Below are 11,217 nucleotides of genomic sequence, written 5' to 3'. Positions count from 1 at the left end.
AATAATAATATAAAATTGACATCGACATAAAATTTAAGAACAAAATATACGACTTCACATAAACATAAAAAATTCCCTATATTATACTGTATATATCACTAACAGTCGTGTACAATACAAGTTACTACAAAAGAACATGATCTGTACACGATAGATACAATGTTGTACTTGTGATGATACGGTAGTGGTAGAGTACAAGAGGAATAGTACATGTACTTACCAGGTGTAGTCGGGAAGCTGGCGGGAGGGCATTTCTTCACCTCATCTGGCGGTACACCTGATGAGAGACACAGGTGAGTAAGTAAATAATTAATTAGTATTATGAACAAATAAACATTGACACAAATACATAATAGACAATAGCCAAATCAAACACGAATTCGTCAATGATTCACTAATATTTAAACGATACAAACACGTTAAGCACACACACACACACACACACACACACACACACACACACACACACAAACTTCCTCCCCTCAGGAACTGCGTCAAGATCCTCAAGCACTGTCAATGATAAGGACAAATACTTGAGATGTTAACTGTTGAAGCGGGACTACACCTAATGGGTCCTTAACCTAACCTAACCATTAAGATACACACGTAATGATAATGGGTGGTCCTAATAATAATGGGTGGTCCTAATGATAATGGGTGGTCCTAATGATAATGGGTGGTCCTAATGATAATGGGTGATCGTAATGATAATGGGTGATTCTAATGATAATGGGCACTAATGACAATGAACCCTAGTTCAAATGGTTACGTTGTGACGGGCATAATTGACTTGGGCCAATTAAGACTGGGGCCCGGCGGAACTTGGCCTCGTTCGGATTAAGGGCCAATAAAACTTGGGCCCATTAAGACTAGAACCCATTAGGAGTAAGACCTATTAAAACTTGGGTCCATTAAAACTAGGATCCATTAGAATTTGGGTCCATTAAAACTAGGACCCATTAGAATTGGGGTCCATTAACACTAGGACCCATTAGAATTTGGGTCCATTAAAACTATGACCCATTAGAATTTGGATCCATTAAAACTAGGACCCATTAGAATTTGGGTCCATTAAAACTAGGTCCCATTAGAATTTGGGTCCATTAAAACTAAGACCCATTAGAATTTGGGTCCATTAAAACTAGGACCCATTAGAATTTGGGTCCATTAAAACTAGGACCCATTAGGTTTGATTCCCATTATCCTACACGTTTGAAGACCACCGAGTTAGCTGTGAGAGTTGAAAGGCCACTGGCTCAGTCATCCAGTACATCAATATAAGGTGAATTATTATTAATGGTTTTCCAGACTGGATATATGAGGCTCCTGTACTAAGCAGTCAAGGGCGCTTCTGTACCTCTCTCTCCCTGTAGTCGTTTATTAAGGACGTCGGGTGGCATTTAAAAATATTCTGTGATCTTCAAAGGGTATGTGTGGTAATGGTTTATCCAGGGTCATGCTGAGGCCTAAGGATCTTTAGGGAACAGTTTTGAAGTTCTTAGATCTTTAGGGATCAGTTCTAAAGTTCTTGGATCTTCAGGGATCAGTTCTGAAGCTATATGATCTTCAGGGATCAGTTCTGAAGCCATATGATCTTCAGGGATCAGGGATCAGTTCTGAAGCTATATGATCTTCAGGGATCAGTTCTGAAGCCATATGATCTTCCAGGGATCAGTTCTGAGCCATATGATCTTCGGGGATCAGTTCTGAAGCCATGCCAGTCTTCAGGGATCAGTTCTGAAGCCATATGATCTTCAGGGATCAGTTCTGAAGCCATATGATCTTCAGGGATCAGTTCTGAAACCATACGATCTTCAGGGATCAGTTCTGAAGCCATATATGATCTTCAGGGATCCAGTTCTGGAAGTTCTTGGATCTTCAGGGATCAGTTTGAAGCCATATGATCTTCGGGGATCAGTTCTGAAACTATATGATCTTCAGGGATCCAGTTCTGAAGCCATATGATCTTCAGGATCAGTTCTGAAGCCATATGATCTTCAGGGATCAGTTCCTGAAGGATTTGGATCTTCAGGGATCGGTTCTGAAGCTATATGATCTTCAGGGATCAGTTCTGAAGCCATATGATCTTCAGGGATCAGTTCTGAAGTTCTTGGATCTTCAGGGATCAGTTCTGGAAGCTATATGATCTTCAGGGATCAGTTCTGAAGCTATATGATCTTCAGGGATCAGTTCTGAAGCCATATGATCTTCAGGGATCAGTTCTGAAGCTATATGATCTTCAGGGATCAGTTCTGAAGCCATATGATCTTCAGGGATCAGTTCTGAAGCTATATGATCTTCAGGGATCAGTTCTGAAGCCATATGATCTTCAGGGATCAGTTCTGAAGCCATATGATCTTCAGGGAACATTTCTGAAGTTCTTGGATCTTCAAGACTCAGGTTTGGTGCTGTAGGAGGCTTAAGAACAATTCTGTATAGAATCCGTGTGATCTTCAAGGGGTTGTTATGATTTACAAGGAGTCTTAAGGAGTCTCAAGGAACAGTGATGAAGCTACGTGACTTTCCTTCCTTCCTTCCTTCCTTGGTCACTTAGTTCCCTCTTCTTCCAAAACATTAAAGAGACCTAACGTATATAAAGCCCCACCCACTTCTAACTAATAGACCAATCACGTGCAGGTATACCCCAAATATTTACCTATCAGCTCAGTGAACGCAAACAAAGGTTATAGTGGCGGCTCAACACACTGATTAACTCCCCAAAAATATCGTCGATGGATATTAAAGGTGTCGGGGCTAAGGTATCATGGTGATTAGTGCCGTCCAGGTGTTTATCGAGAATCACTACAGGTGATTTTCAAGTAATAGTTATAATACTCGTGGATCAAGTACGAGATAGTGATGAAAGGAAGACTTTTGCCGTAGACTTTTCTTTACACACACACACACACACGGATACACACACACGGACATGAGAGAGAGAGAGAGAGAGAGACGCTCCTCACCTCGGCCAAAACACTCCGGGGACAGCGTGAAGTCATCGAAACCCAAGTCGCCGCGGAACCTGGAGCCTCTAACGTTAGCCACGATGATCTGGTACCTGAAGAGACGAGAGGTAAACACTGGTCAGGTGGACGAGAGGTAAACACTGGACAGGTGGACGAGAGGTAAACACTGGTCAGGTGGACGAGAGGTAAACACTGGTCAGGTGGACGAGAGGTAAACACTGGTCAGGTGGACGAGGGGTAAACACTGGTCAGGTGGACGAGGGGTAAACACTGGTCAGGTGGACGAGGGGTAAACACTGGTCAGGTGGACCGAGAGGTAAAGCACTGGTCAGGTGGACTGAGGGGTAAACACTGGTCAGGTGGACGAAGGTAAACACTGGTCAGGTGGACGAGAGGTAAACACTGGTCAGGTGGACGAGAGGTAAACACTGGTCAGGTGGACGAGAGGTAAACACTGGTCAGGTGGACGAGAGGTAAACACTGGTCAGGTGGACGAGAGGTAAACACTGGTCAGGTGGACGAGGGGTAAACACTGGTCAGGTGGACGAGAGGTAAACACTGGTCAGGTGGACGAGAGGTAAACACTGGTCAGGTGGACGAGAGGTAAACACTGGTCAGTGGACGAGGGTAAACACTGGTCAGGTGGACGAGAGGTAAACACTGGTCAGGTGGACGAGAGGTAAACACTGGTCAGGTGGACGAGAGGTAAACACTGGTCAGGTGGACGAGAGGTAAACACTGGTCAGGTGGACGAGAGGTAAACACTGGTCAGGTGGACGAGAGGTAAACACTGGTCAGGTGGACGAGAGGTAAACACTGGTCAGGTGGACAGAAACACTGGTCAGGTGGAAGAGGTAAACACTGGTCAGGTGGACGAGAGGTAAACACTGGTCAGGTGGACGAGAGGTAAACACTGGTCAGGTGGACAGGGTAAACACTGGACAGGTGGACGAGAGGGTAAACACTGGTCAGGTGGACGAGAGGTAAACACTGGTCAGGTGGACGAGAGGTAAACACTGGACAGGTGGACGAGAGGTAAACACTGGACAGGTGGACGAGAGGTAAACACTGGTCAGGTGGACGAGAGGTAAACACTGGTCAGGTGGACGAGAGGTAAACACTGGTCAGGTGGACGAGAGGTAAACTTAACTCAAGGGTTAAGTTATAGTACTCAATGGGTTAAGTTATAGTACTCAAGGGGTTAAGTCATAGTACTCAAGGGGTTAAGTTATAGTACTAAGGTTGTTATAGTACTCAAGTTAAGATAGTACTCAAGGTTATAGTACTCAAAGAGTTAAGTTATAGTACTCAAGGTTATAGTACTCAGGTTGAGTTATAGTACTCAGGTTGTTATAGTACTCAGGGGTTAAGTTATATACTCAAGGTTGTTATAGTACTCATGTTATTATAATACTCAAGGGTTAAGTTATAATACTAAGGGGTTAAGTTATAGTACTAAGGGTTAATAGTACTTAAGGCTGTTAGTACTCAAGGTGTTATTATAGTACTCAAGGTGTTAAGCTATAGTACTCAAGGGTTATTATAGTACTCAGGGGTTGAGTTATAGTACTCAAGTTAAGTTATAGTACTCAAGGTTGGTTATAATACTGTGTAAATGGGTTTATAATACTCAAGGTTGGTTATAGTACTCAAGGTGTTACCATAGTACTGAAGGTGTTAAGTTATAGTACTCAAGGTGTTAAGCCATAGTACTCAAGGTGTTAAGTTATAGTACTCAAGGGGTTGTTATAGTAATAGGTGTTAAGTTATAGTACTCAAGGTTAAGTTATAGTACTCAAGGGGTCAAGTCATAGTACTAAGGTTGAGTTATAGTATTCAAGGGGTTGTTATAGTACTCAAGGGTTAAGTTATAGTACTAAGGGGTTAGGGGTTCCGTCATCGTCCTTTGATACGGTCTTTCTGGTACTGTCCTCACCTGACACTGTCCCTCACCCGGCACTGTCCTCACCTAGTCTGGTCCTCACCTGGCACTGTCCTCACCTGACACTGCCCTCACCTAGTCTGGTCCCTCACCTGGCACTGTCCCTCACCTGACACTGTCCACCTAGTCTGGTCCTCACCTGGCACTGTCCCTCACCTAGTCTGGTCCCTCACCTGGCACTGCTCACCTAGTCTGGTCTCTCACCTGACACTGTCCTCACTACCCCTCACCTGACACTGTCCCTCACTACCACCTAGTCTGGTCCTCACCTGAACTGTCCCTCACCTGACACTGTCCCTCACCTAGTAGTCTGGTCCCTCACCGGCACTGTCCTCACCTGTAGCGTATCTCGTGAGGTAAGACATGGTCGAGACGCTGCCACTTGTCGCCCTGGTCGCCGGTGATCTGGTCGATCTGGTAGACTCGGCCGCCGTTCACCTTAGGGTTCTCTTCCTCGCCTTGATGATCATGGAGCCTTGGTTACGTCCCAGCTTGTAGTAGTACAGCCAGATCTGTCATACACACACACACCAACGTTAAGAGTGTTGTAACACACACACACACACACACACACACACACACACACACACACACACACACACAGAACGTTAGGGGTGTTGTAACACACACACACACACACACACACAGACGTTAAGGGTGTTGTAACACACACACACACACACACACACACACACACACACACACACACACACACACACACACACACCGTTAGGGGTGTTGTAACACACACACACACACACACACAGACGTTAAGGGTGTTGTAACACACACACACACACACACACATATATATATATATATATATATATATATATATATATATATATATAAATCACTGTAGGTGCGTCTGGGATATGCTGATGTACAGGAAGGAAACACAGGGTTCTAAGCAGCACCATTGTGATTTAACATCTTCAGGGTGAGTACAGACTAGTCTGTACTCACCGACTGAAAGCACAGTCTTTCACTGATATAATATATATATATATATATATATATATATATATATATATATATATATATATATATATATATATGTATATATATATATATATATATATATATATATATATATATATATATATATATATATATATATATATATATATATTATATATATAAAAACTAACACCATCCCATCTATTGTTAAATTAATAAACAACTCTGATTTATGTACTGTACAGCCCTGTAAATGTATTGAATGTATATTATTATGTCTAAATCACATGTAAGTTTGTATATTTTCAGCCACCAGCAGCTCTATAATAAACCGTTTTATTATTATTATTTTACAACACACACACACACACACACACACACACACACACACACACACACACTTGGAGAAAATAATTTAATGAACGTGAGATAATTAGACCCAGGTGTGTGGGTCCCAGGCGTGTAGGGCAGATTCTAGGTAACAACAACACCACCACACAACAACTCATGTGAGATACATTTGCAGCTCTCGAAGAAGGGAGTCCTTGTTGCCATGGTAACAGGGGAGGGTCAAAATGGGGACTCAAGACACCGAGTCCCCATCTTGCCCGTCTGGGGAAGCTCACTCAGGAGGTAGTAGCCTGCAGGGTAAGAGAAGTCAGAGTAGGTCATGTTTGATTAAGTTAGGTTAAGTGATTAGTGTTTACTCTGATTTGACAATTAACACAGAAATACATCTTCAATGGTATTAACTTTTCAAGGATTAAGGTTTAAATTAACATCGTTAAGAGGTTAAGTCATCTTTCGTTTGAGGTTAAACCAGCGTGCTGGGTAAGCCATCATCCTTGAGAGAGAGACTTACCAGAGTCATTCTTATAGGTATGGTCGTTGGAGGGCCCGTACGTTCCTTCTGAGTGTTGCCGTGATGCCTGTGGAAGTCCATATGATCGTCACCGGCGTTCTTCCAGCCGCACCAGTCGCTCTCGAAGTCACCTAGACCCTTCAGGTTCCAGGGCTGCCGGGGAGTGAGATGAGGAGGTCAGTGGTACTTCATTATTATTATCATACAATATACAACAATACAGCGAGGACAATATACAAGAAAATAAGCTGAACATACAACATAATAACAACACACATACAACACAGCGAGAACAACATGCAACATATATCGAGAACAACACAGCGAGAACAAACATACTCACCACATGTGGACTCGTCCTCGCCTCCCGGACAGTTCTTGGTTATGTCACAAATGTTATTACGCCTCACACACTCGCCCGTGCCACACCGTATGCCTTGACACACCTCCAACGGGCCGGGGTTGTGGTCTGTTGAGATCAAAACAAACCAATTAGTTGTGTTTATTTGTGATGAGTGAGTTATGAGCTGTAGGTCGGTGGGGGTCGTGGGGTTGGGTGGTCGTGGGGTTGGGTGGTCGTGGGGTTGGGTGGTCGTGGGGTTGGGGGTCGTGGGGTTGGGTGGTCGTGGGGTGATTGGTCGTGGGGCAGTTGATCGTGGGATGGGTCGTGGGATTGGGGGTCGTGGGATTGGAGGTCGTGGGGTTGGGTGGTCGTGGGGTTGGGTGGTCGTGGGGTTGTGGTCGTGGGGTTGGGTGGTCCGTGGATTGGGTGGTCGTGGGATTGGGTGGTCGTGGGATTGGCGGTCGTGGGAATGGGTGGTCGTGGGGTTGGGTGGTCGTGGGGTTGGGTGTCGTGGGGTTGAGTGGTCGTGGGATTGGGTGGTCGTGGGATTGGCGGTCGTGGGAATGGGTGGGTGGGGTTGGTGGTCGTGGGGTTGGGTGGTCGTGGGGTTGAGTGGTCGTGGTGTTGGGTGGTCGTGGGGTTGGGTGGTCGTGGGGTTGGGTGGTCGGGGTTGGGTGGTCGTGGGTTGGGTGGTCGTGGTGTTGGGTGGTCGTGGTGTTGGGTGGTCGTGGGGTTGGTGGTCGTGGGGTTGGGTGGTCGTGGGTTGGGTGGTCGTGGGGTTGGGTGGTCGTGGGGTTGGGTGGTCGTGGGATTGGAGGGTGTGGGGTTGGGTGGTCGTGGGGTTGGGTGGTCGTGGGTTGGGTGGTCGTGGGGTTCGGTGGTCGTGGGGTTGGGTGTCGTGGGGTTGGTGGTCGTGGGTTGGTGGTCGTGGGTTGGGTGGTCGTGGGTTGGGTGGTCGTGGGGTTGGGTGGTCGTGGAGTTGGGTGGTCGTGGGTTGATTGGTCGTGGGGTTGGGTGGTCGTGGGTTGGGTGGTCGTGGGTTGGGTGGTCGTGGGGTTGAGTGGTCTGGGATTGGGTGGTCGTGGGATTGGCGGTCGTGGGAATGGGTGGTCATGGGGTTGGGTGGTCGTGGGGTTGGGTGGTCGTGGGGTTGAGTGGTCGTGGTGTTGGGTGGTCGTGGGGTTGGGTGGTCGTGGGGTTGGGTGGTCGTGGGGTTGGGTGGTCGTGGGTTGGTGGGGTGTTGGGTGGTCGTGGTGTTGGGTGGTCGTGGGGTTGGGTGGTCGTGGGGTTGGGTGGTCGTGGGTTGGGTGGTCGTGGGTTGGGTGGTCGTGGGGTTGGGTGGTCGTGGGATTGGAGGGTCGTGGGGTTGGGTGGTCGTGGGGTTGGGTGGTCGTGGGGTTGGGTGGTCGTGGGGTTCGGTGGTCGTGGAGTTGGGTGGTCGTGGGGTTGGGTGGTCGTGGAGGTTGGGTGGTCGTGGGTTGGGTGGTCGTGGGTTGGTGGTCGTGGGGTTGGGTGGTCGTGGAGTTGGGTGGTCGTGGGTTGGGTGGTCGTTGGGTTGGGTGGTCGTGGAGTTGGTGGTCGTGGGGTTGGGTGGTCGTGGGGTTTGGGTGGTCGTGGGGTTGGTGGTCGTGGGGTTGGGTGGTCGTGGGGTTGGTGGTCGTGGGGTTGGGTGGTCGTGGGGTTGGTGGTCGTGGGTTGGGTGGTCGTGGTGTTGGGTGGTCGTGGGGTTGGGTGGTCGTGGGGTTGGGTGGTCGTGGGGTTGGGTGGTCGTGGGGTTGGGTGGTCTGGGATTGGGTGGTCGTGGGATTGGTCGTGGGGTTGGGTGGTCGTGGGTTTGGGTGGTCGTGGTGTTGTGTGGTCGTGGTGTTGGGTGGTCGTGGGGTTGGGTGGTCGTGGGGTTGGGTGGTCGTGGGGTTGGGTGGTCGGGTTGGGGTGGTCGTGGGATTGAGGAGTTGTGGGATTATTCTGAGATTGTAGGAGGTTGTACGATTCTCAGGTGTGGGATGGTGAGATTGTGAAGCTCTGTATTGGGAAGGTACATCATGGGGTCAGAGGTCATATCTGATGTCAGAGGTCATATCATGGGGTCAGAGGTCATATCATGGGGTCAGAGGTCATATCATGGGGTCAGAGGTCATATCATGATGTCAGAGGTCATATCATGATGTCAGAGGTCATATCATGGGGTCAGAGGTCATATCATGGGTTTAAGGCTATGATGTGATACCTGTTGGAGATATCATGAGTAAGATGCATTATAATCATTACAAAGGTCTATGGTAACCAGGTAAGACATTCAATATACTCCAGGTGATGTGATAACTGAAGGGGGAGGAAGATCTTTTAGACCTATGTTAAGGTTGTCGCCAGATGGGAATTAATGTGACACAAATTACCTGAACACTTGGTTATATCTGGCAGTTACTTCCGGGTCATGTGTGTGTGTGAGAGTGAGAAAGAGAGAGAGAGAGAGAGAGAGAGAGGAGGGCACCAGTTAACGAGGACACTCACTAAAACAGTCGACCAGTCTTATGTTGTCAATAGCCACATGTTTGGCTTGTGGTTGCCCAGCATCACCTCTATACCCAGCCTGAAGCTCTTGTTTATTCTGCCGATATATGACGACATCCTCTTCCATCTGGGGAGGAGAGACAGTTATGTATTATACACTGATCAGGTATATGTATGGTGGGTATACATTAACATCACATAATACTCAGATTAACCTCAAGTCTCATCTCAACATATAGTAATAATAATACACTATTATACACATTAAAACATATCAATACTAGTTATGTATAGATAAGAAAAATATACATGATAATAATTACAAAATATACTCGAGTATCACTGTGTATACATATTCATAATAACATGAGGTGAATTACTGTACTGAGTCATAGAGTAATGGGCCTCAGGTGTTGACAGGTGTACTTATTGAGGAGTTAAAATGTAGACTAATCCTTCTCACCTGTCCCCCCCCCTCCCCCTCTCTTTCTCTTTTCTGTCTCATTTCTCTCGCTGTCTCCGTCTCTCTCTCTCCCAAATACATACATAAACACAGACGCACAATCTACACACACACAGATATACCCACACACACACACCCTATACACACATATATACACACACACACACACACACACGCGTGAACTTTAACACTGATCCAAGTTGTCGTTAAGTCAGGTTACACAAACAAGGTGAATGTAAACACAGCCTTCAACTTTCTCCAGCACCTTTCCTACAGTAACTCCTCGTCTGTCTGTCTGTCTGTCTGCTAATTGCCTTATTCTGTTTCTGTCTGTTAGTAGGCCTTAACCAGTATCTCTCAATCGTCTGTGCCTGTCTGTGTCTGTCAATCGTCTCTATTTGTGTGTCTGTCTGTCAATCGTTTTTATCTGTGTCTGTCAAGCGTCTCTATCTGTCTGTGTCTGTCAATCGTCTCTATTTGTCTGTCTGTCTGTCAATCGTCTCTATCTGTCTGTCTATCATCAATCGTCTCTATCTGTCTGTGTCTGTCAATCGTTTCTATCTGTCTGTCTATCTCTCAATCGTCTCTATCTGTCTGTCTATCTGTCAATCGTCTCTATCTGTCTGTCTATCTGTCAATCGTCTCTATCTGTCTGTCTATCTGTCAATCGCCTCTGTCTGTGTGTGTCTGTCAACTGTCTCCATCACAGACTTATTATACAGGCTTTAAAAAAATATGGTTTTTATTGATCAAAATATTGAAATGGGTGTTTTTTTAGTGGTGGAAATAGTGAAAATTCTGTCTGTCTGTCTGTCTGTCTGTCTATCGATCTATATTCAACAAACAAACTATCAGACAAAATACACCCAACACATAACTCTAAAATATGTCTAAAAAAATAAATATTATTATCCCACACACACACAAACTACCAATTATAAACATGTTACTAATTAATGCAGATAGAGAAGCCTTACAGACAGACAGACAGACAGACAGACAGACAGACAGACAGACAGACAGACAGACAATCATTACTCTCTCATGCCTCCCTCTGGTGATTGTCTAAGTTCAATAAGTTATTAGCGCAGTAGTGGTGGTGGTGGTGGTGGTGGTGGTGGTGGTGGTAGTAGTGGTGGTGGTGGTGATGGTAGTGATATTACACCGGTG

General features: G+C 46.3%; 2 long non-coding RNA genes across 2 annotated transcripts; both read right to left on the bottom strand.

Annotated features, from left to right (window-relative positions):
- Positions 1-218: 218 nt before the first annotated feature.
- On the bottom strand, positions 219-5,362 carry LOC121862760. The gene is made up of 3 exons (XR_006088281.1): positions 5,246-5,362; positions 2,964-3,058; positions 219-277 (listed from the first exon to the last, which is right to left on the bottom strand). It is a non-coding gene; the product is annotated as an uncharacterized LOC121862760 (long non-coding RNA).
- A 1,405-nt stretch (positions 5,363-6,767) lies between these two features.
- LOC121862759 lies at positions 6,768-9,716 on the bottom strand. The gene is made up of 3 exons (XR_006088280.1): positions 9,585-9,716; positions 7,074-7,199; positions 6,768-6,883 (listed from the first exon to the last, which is right to left on the bottom strand). It is a non-coding gene; the product is annotated as an uncharacterized LOC121862759 (long non-coding RNA).
- Positions 9,717-11,217: the final 1,501 nt, after the last annotated feature.

The sequence above is a fragment of the Homarus americanus genome, unplaced genomic scaffold, assembly GCF_018991925.1.
Source record: "Homarus americanus isolate GMGI-L3 unplaced genomic scaffold, GMGI_Hamer_2.0 scaffold52229, whole genome shotgun sequence".
In the NCBI taxonomy this organism is placed as follows: Eukaryota; Metazoa; Arthropoda; class Malacostraca; order Decapoda; family Nephropidae; genus Homarus; species Homarus americanus.
Note: the sequence above shows the minus strand (reverse complement) of the source record. Positions and strands in the feature narration are given on the sequence as shown.